Genomic DNA, 11,685 nt, shown 5'->3' on the forward strand with positions numbered 1-11,685 from the left:
TACTATATTCTTTCTGTTCATGTTCTTATACTTGTCTTGCATATGTATTTATTACCTAGGTACATGGAGAATAAAATACAGTACAGTTTTGTATCCTTCTACACTTTTAATAGATGGTACCATACTTCATGTATCCTCCTGGAAACCTACTTTTTTTCAGTCAACATTTTGCTTAAGTTGTATCCACGTTAGTCCACCTAGACTTAGTTTACTTATTCTAGTGATAATTACTATATCCTACAATATTTATGAATTACCAAAATTAACCTCAGTGATGAACATTTAGTTTTTTCCCTTTAAAATCAATTCTGCAGTGAACAGCTTTGCCTGAGCGTTTATTTAGAGTAAATATTTGAAGTGGAATGGGTAAGCCATAGGGTATCTTCAACCTTGCTATAAAAATAATTGCAGGAACTTCCCTGGTGGCGCAGTGGTTGGGAATCCGCCTGCCAATGCAGGGGACGCGGGTTCGAGCCCTGTTCCGGGAAGATCCCACATGCCTCGGGGCGACTGAGCCCGTGCGCCACGGCTGCTGATACTGTGTTCTAGAGCCCACGAGCCACAACTACTGAGGCCTGCGCGCCTAGAGCCCGTGCTCGGCAACAACAGAAGCCACCGCAATGAGAAGCCTGCGCACCGCAACGAAGAGTAGCCCGGGTTTTTACTGAGCTCTGACCGCCACAGCAACAGTCAGCTCTACCCACCACCAGAGCCTCCCATCAAGCCTCTTAGATAGCCTCAACCACCAGAGGGCAGACAACAGAAGCAAGAAAAACTACAATCCTGCAGCCTGTGGACCCAAAACCACAGTTACAGAAAGACAGAGAAGATGAAAAGGCAGAGGGCTATGTACCAGATGAAGGAACAAGAAAAAACCCCAGAAAAACAACTAAATGAAGTGGAGATAGGCAACCTTCCAGAAAAAGAATTCAGAATAATGATAGTGAAGATGATCCAGGACCTCGGAATAAGAATGGAGGCAAAGATTGAGAAGATGCAAGAAATGATTAACAAAGACCTAGAAGAATTAAAGAACAAACAAACAGAGATGACCAATGCAATAACTGAAATGAAAACTACACTAGAAGGAATCAATAGCAGAATAACTGAGGCAGAAGAACGGATAAGTGACCTGGAAGACAGAATGGTGGAATTCACTGCTGCGGAACAGACTAAAGAAAAAAGAATAAAAAGAAATGAAGACAGCCTAAGAGACCTCTGGGACAACATTAAACGCAACAACATTCGCATTATAGGGGTCCCAGAAGGAGAAGAGAGAGAGAAAGGACCAGAGAAAATATTTGAAGAGATTATAATCGAAAACTTCCCTAACATGGGAAAGGAAATAGCCACCCAAGTCCAGGAAGCGCAGAGAGTCCCATACAGAATAAACCCAAGGAGAAACACGCCGAGACACATAGTAATCAAAGTGGCAAAAATTAAAGACAAAGAAAAATTATTGAAAGCAGCAAGGGAAAAACGACAAATAACATACAAGGGAACCCCCATAAGGTTAACAGCTGATTTCTCAGCAGAAACTCTGCAAGCCAGAAGGGAGTGGCATGAAATACTTAAAGTGATGAAAGGGAAGAACCTACAACCAAGATTACTCTACCCAGCAAGGATCTCATTTAGATTTGATGGAGAAATCAAAAGCTTTACAGACAAGCAAAAGCTAAGAGAATTCAGCACCACCAAACCAGCTCTACAACAAATGCTAAAGGAACTTCTCTAAGTGGGAAACACAAGAGAAGAAAAGGACCTACAAAAACAAACCCAAAACAATTAAGAAAATGGTCATAGGAACATACATATCGATAATTACCTTAAACGTGAATGGATTAAATGCCCCAACCAAAAGACATAGACTGGCTGAATGGATACAAAAACAAGACCCATATATATGCTGTCTACAAGAGACCCACTTCAGACCTAGGGACACATACAGACTGAAAGTGAGGGGATGGAAAAAGATATTCCATGCAAATGGAAATCAAAAGAAAGCTGGAGTAGCTATACTCATATCAGATAAAATAGACTTTAAAATAAAGAATGTTACAAGAGACAAGGAAGGACACTACATAATGATCCAGGGATCAATCCAAGAAGAAGATATAACAATTATAAATATATATGCACCCAACATAGGAGCACATCAATACATAAGGCAACTGCTAACAGCTATAAAAGAGGAAATCGACAGTAACACAATAATAGTGGGGGACTTTAACACCTCACTTACACCAATGGACAGATCATCCAAAATGAAAATAAATAAGGAAACAGAAGCTTTAAATGACACAATAGACCAGATAGATTTAATTGATATATATAGGACATTCCATCCAAAAACGGCAGATTACACGTTCTTCTCAAGTGCACACGGAACATTCTCCAGGATAGATCACATCTTGGGTCACAAATCAAGCCTCAGTAAATTTAAGAAAATTGAAATCATATCAAGCATCTTTTCTGACCACAACGCTATGAGATTAGAAATGAATTACAGGGAAAAAAACGTAAAAAAGACAAACACATGGAGGCTAAACAATACGTTACTAAATAACCAAGAGATCACTGAAGAAATCAAACAGGAAATAAAAAAATACCTAGAGACAAATGACAATGAAAACACGACGACCCAAAACCTATGGGATGCAGCAAAAGCGGTTCTAAGAGGGAAGTTTATAGCTATACAAGCCTACCTAAAGAAACAAGAAAAATCTCAAGTAAACAATCTAATTTTACACCTAAAGAAACTAGAGAAAGAAGAACAAACAAAACCCAAAGTTAGCAGAAGGAAAGAAATCATAAAGATCAGAGCAGAAATAAATGAAATAGAAACAAAGAAAACAATAGCAAAGATCAATAAAACTAAAAGTTGGTTCTTTGAGAAGATAAACAAAATTGATAAGCCATTAGCCAGACTCATCAAGAAAAAGAGGGAGAGGACTCAAATCAATAAAATCAGAAACGAAAAAGGAGAAGTTACAACAGACACCGCAGAAATACAAAACATCCTAAGAGACTACTACAAGCAACTTTATGCCAATAAAATGGACAACCTGGAAGAAATGGACAAATTCTTAGAAAGGTATAACCTTCCAAGACTGAATCAGGAAGAAACAGAAAATATCAACAGACCAATCACAAGTAATGAAATTGAAACTGTGATTAAAAATCTTCCAACAAACAAAAGTCCAGGACCAGATGGCTTCACAGGTGAATTCTATCAAACATTTAGAGAAGAGCTAACACCCATCCTTCTCAAACTCTTCCAAAAAATTGCAGAGGAAGGAACTCTCCCAAACTCATTCTATGAGGCCACCATCACCCTGATACCAAAACCAGACAAAGACACTACAAAAAAAGAAAATTACAGACCAATATCACTGATGAATATAGATGCAAAAATCCTCAACAAAATACTAGCAAACAGAATCCAACAACACATTAAAAGGATCATACACCACGATCAAGTGGGATTTATCCCAGGGATGCAAGGATTCTTCAATATACGCAAATCAATCAATGTGATACACCATATTAACAAATTGAAGAATAAAAACCATATGATCATCTCAATAGATGCAGAAAAAGCTTTTGACAAAATTCAACACCCATTTCTGATAAAAACTCTCCAGAAAGTGGGCATAGAGGGAACCTACCTCAACATAATAAAGGCCATATATGACAAACCCACAGCAAACATCATTCTCAATGGTGAAAAACTGAAAGCATTTCCTCTAAGATCAGGAACGAGACAAGGATGTCCACTCTCACCACTATTATTCAACATAGTTCTGGAAGTCCTAGCCACGGCAATCAGAGAAGAAAAAGAAATAAAAGGAATACAAATTGGAAAAGAAGAAGTAAAACTGTCACTGTTTGCGGATGACATGATACTATACATAGAGAATCCTAAAACTGCCACCAGAAAACTGCTAGAGCTAATTAATGAATATGGTAAAGTTGCAGGTTACAAAATTAATGCACAGAAATCTCTTGCATTCCTATACACTAATGATGAAAAATCTGAAAGAGAAATTATGGAAACACTCCCATTTACCATTGCAACAAAAAGAATAAAATACCTAGGAATAAACCTACCTAAGGAGACAAAAGACCTGTATGCAGAAAACTATAAGACACTGATGAAAGAAATTAAAGATGATACCAACAGATGGAGAGATATACCATGTTCTTGGATTGGAAGAATCAACATTTTGAAAATGAGTATACTACCCAAAGCAATCTACAGATTCAATGCAATCCCTATCAAATTACCAATGGCATTTTTTACGGAGCTAGAACAAATCATCTTAAAATTTGTATGGAGACACAAAAGACCCCGAATAGCCAAAGCAGTCTTGAGGCAAAAAAATGGAGCTGGAGGAATCAGACTCCCTGACTTCAGACTATACTACAAAGCTACAGTCATCAAGACAATATGGTACTGGCACAAAAACAGAAACATAGATCAATGGAACAAGATAGAAAGCCCAGAGATTAACCCATGCACCTATGGTCAACTAATCTATGACAAAGGAGGTAAAGATATACAATGGAGAAAAGACAGTCTCTTCAATAAATGGTGCTGGGAAAACTGGACAGCCACATGTAAAAGAATGAAATTAGAATACTCCCTAACACCATACACAAAAATAAACTCAAAATGGATTAGAGACCTAAATATAAGACTGGACACTATAAAACTCTTAGAGGAAAACATAGGAAGAACACTCTTTGACATAAATCACAGCAAGATCTTTTTCGATCCACCTCCTAGAGTAATGGAAATAAAAACAAAAATAAACAAGTGGGACCTAATGAAACTTCAAAGCTTTTGCACAGCAAAGGAAACCATAAACAAGACGAAAAGACAACCCTCAGAATGGGAGAAAATATTTGCAAATGAATCAACGGACAAAGGATTAATCTCCAAAATATATAAACAGCTCATTCAGCTCAATATCAAAGAAACAAACACCCCAATCCAAAAATGGGCAGAAGACCTAAATAGACATTTCTCCAAAGAAGACATACAGACGGCCACGAAGCACATGAAAAGATGCTCAACATCACTAATTATTAGAGAAATGCAAATCAAAACTACAATGAGGTATCACCTCACTCCTGTTAGAATGGGCATCATCAGAAAATCTACAAACAACAAATGCTGGAGAGGGTGTGGAGAAAAGGGAACCCTCTTGCACTGTTGGTGGGAATGTAAATTGATACAGCCACTATGGAGAACAATATGGAGGTTCCTTAAAAAACTAAAAATAGAATTACCATATGACCCAGCAATCCCACTACTGGGCATATACCCAGAGAAAACCGTAATTCAAAAAGACACGTGCACCCGAATGTTCATTGCAGCACTATTTACAATAGCCAGGTCATGGAAGCAACCTAAATGCCCATCAACAGACGAATGGATAAAGAAGTTGTGGTACATATATACGATGGAATATTATTCAGCCATAAAAAGGAACGAAATTGAGTCATTTGTTGAGACGTGGATGGATCTAGAGACTGTCATACAGAGTGAAGTAAGTCAGAAAGAGAAAAACAAATATCGTATGTTAATGCATGTATGTGGAACGTAGAAAAATGGTACAGATGAGCCAGTTTGCAGGGCAGAAGTTGAGACACAGATGTAGAGAATGGACATATGGACACCAAGGGGGGAAAACTGCGATGAGGTGGGGATGGTGATGTGCTGAATTGGGCGATTGGGATTGACATGTATACACTGATGTGTATAAAACTGATGCCTAATAAGAACCTGCAGTATAAAAAAACAAACAAAACAACTAATACTAAACTTTCATTGGGTTATTTGTATGGAAATATGTTAATATAAATGTTTCAGACATTACATGAAATTTCTAAAAATCTTATATTTGTATTTGTATGGAAATATGTATGGAAATATGTTAATATAAATGTTTCAGACATTACATGAAATTTCTAAAAAAAAAAAAAAAAAAAAAAAAGAGTAGCCCGGGCCTGCCGCAACTAGAAAAAGCCTGTGTGCAGCAACAAAGACTCAACGCAGCGAAAAAATAAATAAATAAATATTAAAAAAAAAATAATAATAATTGCAAATTTACTTCTCTGAGTGGTTGTACTTAGTGTATGAGAATATCCCTAATCCCTGCCAACACTTTTTTTTTTAAAAATAAGAGTGCAGAGCCTTTTTTTTTTTTTTTTTACTTATTTATTTTTGGCTGCATTGGGTCCTCGTTGCGGTGCACGGGCTTCTCATCGCGGCGGCCCCTCCCGCTGCAGAGCACGGGCTCCAGGCGCGTGGACCCCAGCAGCTGCGGCACGCGGGCTCCAGAGCGCAGGCTCAGCAGCCGCGACGCACGGGCCCAGCCGCTCCACGACACGCGGGATCCTCCCGAACCAGGGCCCGAACCCGCGTCCCCTGCACCGGCAGGCGGACTCCCAACCACTGAGCCACCAGGGAAGCCCTTGTTATTTTTAGTTCTCACCACTCTTACGTGTATGAAATGGCATATCATTGTTTTAATTTGCATTTTCCTAAGTAACAATGAGGTTGAGCATCTTTTCACAACTTTATTGGCCATTCAGGTTTTCTCTTCTTTTGCCTCTCTTTCTATTGTGTTGTTTGTCTTTTATTATTATTATCCATTATTATTTGTTGGAGTTTTAAAAATTTATGTTTAAATGTTAAAATTATGTTTTGATACCAGTCCTTTGTTATGAGTTGAAAAATTTCCTTTCACTTTCAAAGCTGAATCAAAATACTAAGTGAATACAGGGGGGATGGATGGAGGAACAATCTGTCCCACAACCTTAGACCCCAAGCTGAACTAGAAACTGCCAGGCCTGGCTCCATGAAGCTGCTAAATTAAGATAAATGAAAAGGGGGCACAAACCAGGTTGCTTTCCAAATCTTGCTGATTTATGAAAGATGATATTCCCCATCAAAACTCTGTTTAATAGTTTGACTTTGTTTTCCTGACTGAATCAACTTAATCATATTATTCTAACAATTGAGTTATTTTGATTTCATTCTCTTTGCCTCTTCTGTATTCTCAGATGTGCTGAAAATACACTAAAAAGGACCACAGATCTACATCTACAAGTACAGCCTACAATGGAGGTTCTAGAAAGATTTCAAAGAAGAAATAATTTCTTTTGAATGGATAAAAATAAGGAGCTAACTACCATTCTTACAAATGGTGCTCACTTTTAGTGACAGATTTTCTTTTTCTATTGTCTTTCCCTGGAGCTTAAGCCTCTCAAAGTCAGACTGTATTTTCTTCATTTCTGTGTCATTCCCCCAGACTTCAAACAAAACTATAGACGCTGATATGGATCCCAGGACAGTGTTTCAGGAAATTTAGGGACAGCATAAAATATACTGAGGTCATAGTGGGAGAAGTTGAAACCACTTTGCCAAGACATTTGGTACCGTAAGAGCTTTCGCTGTTAATGTTGACTATTGAATGCATGACATCTATCATTTTTCTTCTGTGGGAAGTATTGTGAAAAGTTTTGTGATTTGTTTGATGTATGAATGATATTTCACCCCCTTCTTTGTTTTTGTTTTTTAACAATTGGAATTTGTCTTTTTTTTCCCTAGTGTATTTCTTTTTTTTTTTTTTTTTAATTATTTATTTATATTTATTTATTTATTTATTTATTTATGGCTGTGTTGGGTCTTCATTTCTGTGCGAGGGCTTTCTCTAGTTGTGGCAAGCGGGGGCCTCTCTTCATCGCGGTGCGCAGGCCTCTCACTATCGCGGCCTCTCTTGTTGTGGAGCACAGGCTCCAGACGCGCAGGCTCAGTAATTGTGGCTCACGGGCCCAGTTGCTCCGTGGCATGTGGGATCTTCCCAGACCAGGGCTCGAACCCGTGTCCCCTGCATTGGCAGGCAGATTCTCAACCACTGCGCCACCAGGGAAGCCCCCCTAGTGTATTTCTTTACTTTCTTCTTTGATCCATCTGTTTGGTAGTGTTAATTAAATAAGGAGGCCATTAGACCAAGGTGGTTCTAATACCGTATCAGCCTACTAAGCAAACCAAAACCTAAGCCTGTTCATACCTCAAGGTTAAGAAATCAAAACCTAAGGACAACCAGTTGCAAACAGCCAACTAGGCTTTTCCAAATAAGGCAAACATTTAAGCTGTAGCCAATCAAATAGTTCCCTTGCTTTGCTTCTGCCCTTCTTCTATAAAAGTCTTTCCCCTAACTCCTGTCAGTGGAGCTTCTAAGTACTTCTGGTTTGGCAGTGCCGGATTAGAATTGATTTTTGCTGAAATAAACTCTTAACATTTTTAATATACCTCAGTTTATCTTTTAACAGTAGTGAGATAACTTCCCAAATCTACATGGTCATCTTAGTCAGGACTCTCTTTATTGCAAGTAACAGAAATTAAGCCCAAACGGACTTAAGGGGGAAAAGGGACAAAATATTGATAATTGGCTACTTTGAAGAGACCAGAGTTAAATGATCTTGTAACAGGCATGACTGGACTTAAGAGTACAAATGATATCAAAGGAATCTGTGTTCTGGTTTCTGCTTAGCTCTGAGTTGACTTCATTGTCAAGCTGATCCTTCCTTAACTCCAATTCATATTCCACCAGGTTAGCAAGACCAGCCCATAGAAAGTGCTTCTTGCCTGGTACTTTCAAATAATGGTCCAAGCTTGATTCTCAGTGGATCAAGTCTGGTCCTATAAATTCTTAAACCAATCAGTGAGACAGAAGGACCAGGCTTGGGTCATTCACCCACATTTGTTTAAATGGAGTAGTAAGAGGAATATGTGTGGCATCAGCCTCATCTGAAACTCCGAGTGTGTTGCTATGAAAAGAATGAGGTATGAATGCCAGGAAAGCAAAAACAATATAATTCCACTTCAATCATCATTTTTTTAGCTCATGCTTTTTATATTTTTGCTTTTTTTTTCAGTGCCTGTCAATCAGTTTCTACTTGGTAAGAGTTTCCATAGGATGAGGGTCAAGTTCTAAGTGTTACCCAGCTTATTTTAATTGAAAGAAAGAAAATTCTGCTGTAACACAAACCCTGTAGCTGAAGCAGTTGGCTACCAAGAGGCCATTACTCCATTTGGCTAGAAATTGGCTGATGGAGCAAGAATTGATTCCAGAGTTATTGATGATTTGGCTCTCCCCAGTTTTCAAGGGGAATTCTACTGAACCATCAAGTCATCAATTTGCTCATTTCTGCTTCCATCAGTGATTAATGATCCTGTGGTTGGATAGAGCATTTTTGCAATTGCTAAGTGCTGAGTCACTCATCTCATTAGGAATACATTCCTACTTTTATTTGCTGCCCCAAAGTAAGCTCCATAAGCTCTGCAGTTACAGTGTGAGGTCTTAATTTGTGTGTGTGTGTGTGTGTGTGTGTGTGTGTGTGTGTGCACGCACATGCGCATGCGCCTGCCTTTGTCCTTGACTAAGCTATTTTTAATCTCTGTAATTAATCAGCAGTGTTTATTATTTTAGTTTTCTATTACTGTTTAAAGAAATTACCACTAATTCGGTGCCTTAAAATAGCACAAATTTACCATCTTACAGTTCTGGAGGTCAGAAGTCCCACATAGGTCTCCCTGGGCTAAAATCAAGGTATCTGCAGGACTCTATTCCTTTTTCGGAGACTGTAGGGGGAAATTCATTTCCTTGCCTTTTCCAGCTTTTAGAGGCTACTCCATTCCTGGCTTCTTGAACCCCTTTTCCCATCTTCAAAGCCAGCAATGTTGCATCTTTCTGACCATCCTTCTGTGGTTAACAGCACCCTCTGACTGTTTTGCTTATCCTCTTCCACTTTTAAGGACCCTTGTGATTACATTGGGCTCACCTGGATAATCCAGGATACTCTCTCTGTACTAAGGTCAGCTGATTAGCCATCTTAATTCTATCTGCAAACTTAATTCCCCTTTGCCATATAACCTAACATATTTACAGGTTCTAAGGATGAGAATGTGGACATCTTGGAGGTAGGGCGAGACAAGCACTATTCTGCCTTTCACATCCTCAGACATATAAAAAATTCTGCCTGGGTGGAGGTGGGATTGACTTCTCTACCCACCCACTCCTGTAGAAAAATCCAGTTCTGCTTCCATTTGTAAATTCATCCAACATTTCTTTACTCCATATAAATTTGACTTCTCCTTTGAACCACTTTTAAGAAATTTCCCAGTTCTCTCATCACTTAATGAGCTACAGAAAATCTTTGACATGTGTTTACACATAATTTCTTATTTTATAAATATTATACATTAATAATATGTCATAGTTTTACCTTGTTTTGAAAATATATCAGACATTTAGCTACTAGAGATAGAAATTAAAAAAAAAAAAAAATATATATATATGTTGGGCTACACCCCGCAGGCTCGGAAGCCCTGCACTTGCCCAGCTTCAAGACGGAAGAAAGAGCATGGAGTTAGCAACAGAGACTTCAGTGGTTTAATGGACAGGGGGATTTACATGTCTGAAGCAAGGTCCTGGAGCGACACCCCTACCGTGGACAATGGGCAGGACGTGGCAGTAGTGTTTGCTCCTGGGGGGTGGAGGTGGGGAGCGTGGAGGGGATTGGGGGTTACCAGTTATGGGGGAGTTGACATCAGGTTGGCTAATCGGTTACCAGGGAAACTAGCAGAGGGGTACGCCCCTCACCACCCCTTTGATATGCTATCTTGGTGGCTAAAGTTAGAACAATCTTTAGCTGGGGCCTGGGGCAAGTACGTAGGAAGGTCGGTCAGGTGAGTAGGGTGAAGCAGGCATTGGTCGAGCAGGGCATGGACAGAGAGCAAGAGAACAGCCATCTTGGGTGGCCTGATCATATATATACACACTAGAGATGTGTTCTAGGGCTTCAGAAAGTGAGGATATCCACCACCTCTTCTATCTTCTTATAAATTTCAACATGGGCAGGAGATGGACCTGGCTGGGACTGTACTGCCTACTGGTTGAAAGTCAAAGATCAGGTTACTTCCCCCGACATGTGAAACTCACGTTTTTTTTGTTTTTTTGAGGCACAAAATAAGATCATATTTATTTTAATGCTGAAAGAAACTCATGTTTGTATAACAATCAATTCAAGGGAATTGTTTCAAATCATCTGTTCATTACTCTAGCTGGATCCCAGAAGTTTTAAAATCTACATCTTAAAGCTGACAATTAGCTATCACCCTACCTCTAGTCATTGACCGACAAATAGTGTTTCGGCAAGATTAAATGAAAAATTTAAACGTTTCTGGGTAAAAGCGTAAAGTCCAGTTACTCTTCACAAGGATGTTGGAGAGTTCTCTGTTCTGATGAGTAGCAGTTACCTTAGCTCTATTTTCTTTCATCTCAGGCACCTAAACTCACCCTGACAGAGTAACTTACTTTACCCTACCTATTGAGACACAGCATCCCAATAGATCAAAATTTCCAGTAGTCTAGAAGAAACAAGGAAAATCCAAGACAATAAACTCGACCTATCCTTATTACTGTGAAAATTAATAAAGGGAAAGCTCACTAAAATGGAGTCAGGAGGCCAGAAGGGGGAGCTCTCATGCACACACCACTCAACATCAACACTGATCCCAGTAGGAAGAGATGTACTTCGCATCTCCAGCAGAAAGTGACACTACTTTACCATCATCAGCCAGAGGAAGAAAGGTATTCTCCTTGCCTG

This window comes from Balaenoptera acutorostrata, chromosome 5 (genome assembly GCF_949987535.1).
Source record: "Balaenoptera acutorostrata chromosome 5, mBalAcu1.1, whole genome shotgun sequence".
NCBI lineage: Eukaryota > Metazoa > Chordata > Mammalia > Artiodactyla > Balaenopteridae > Balaenoptera > Balaenoptera acutorostrata.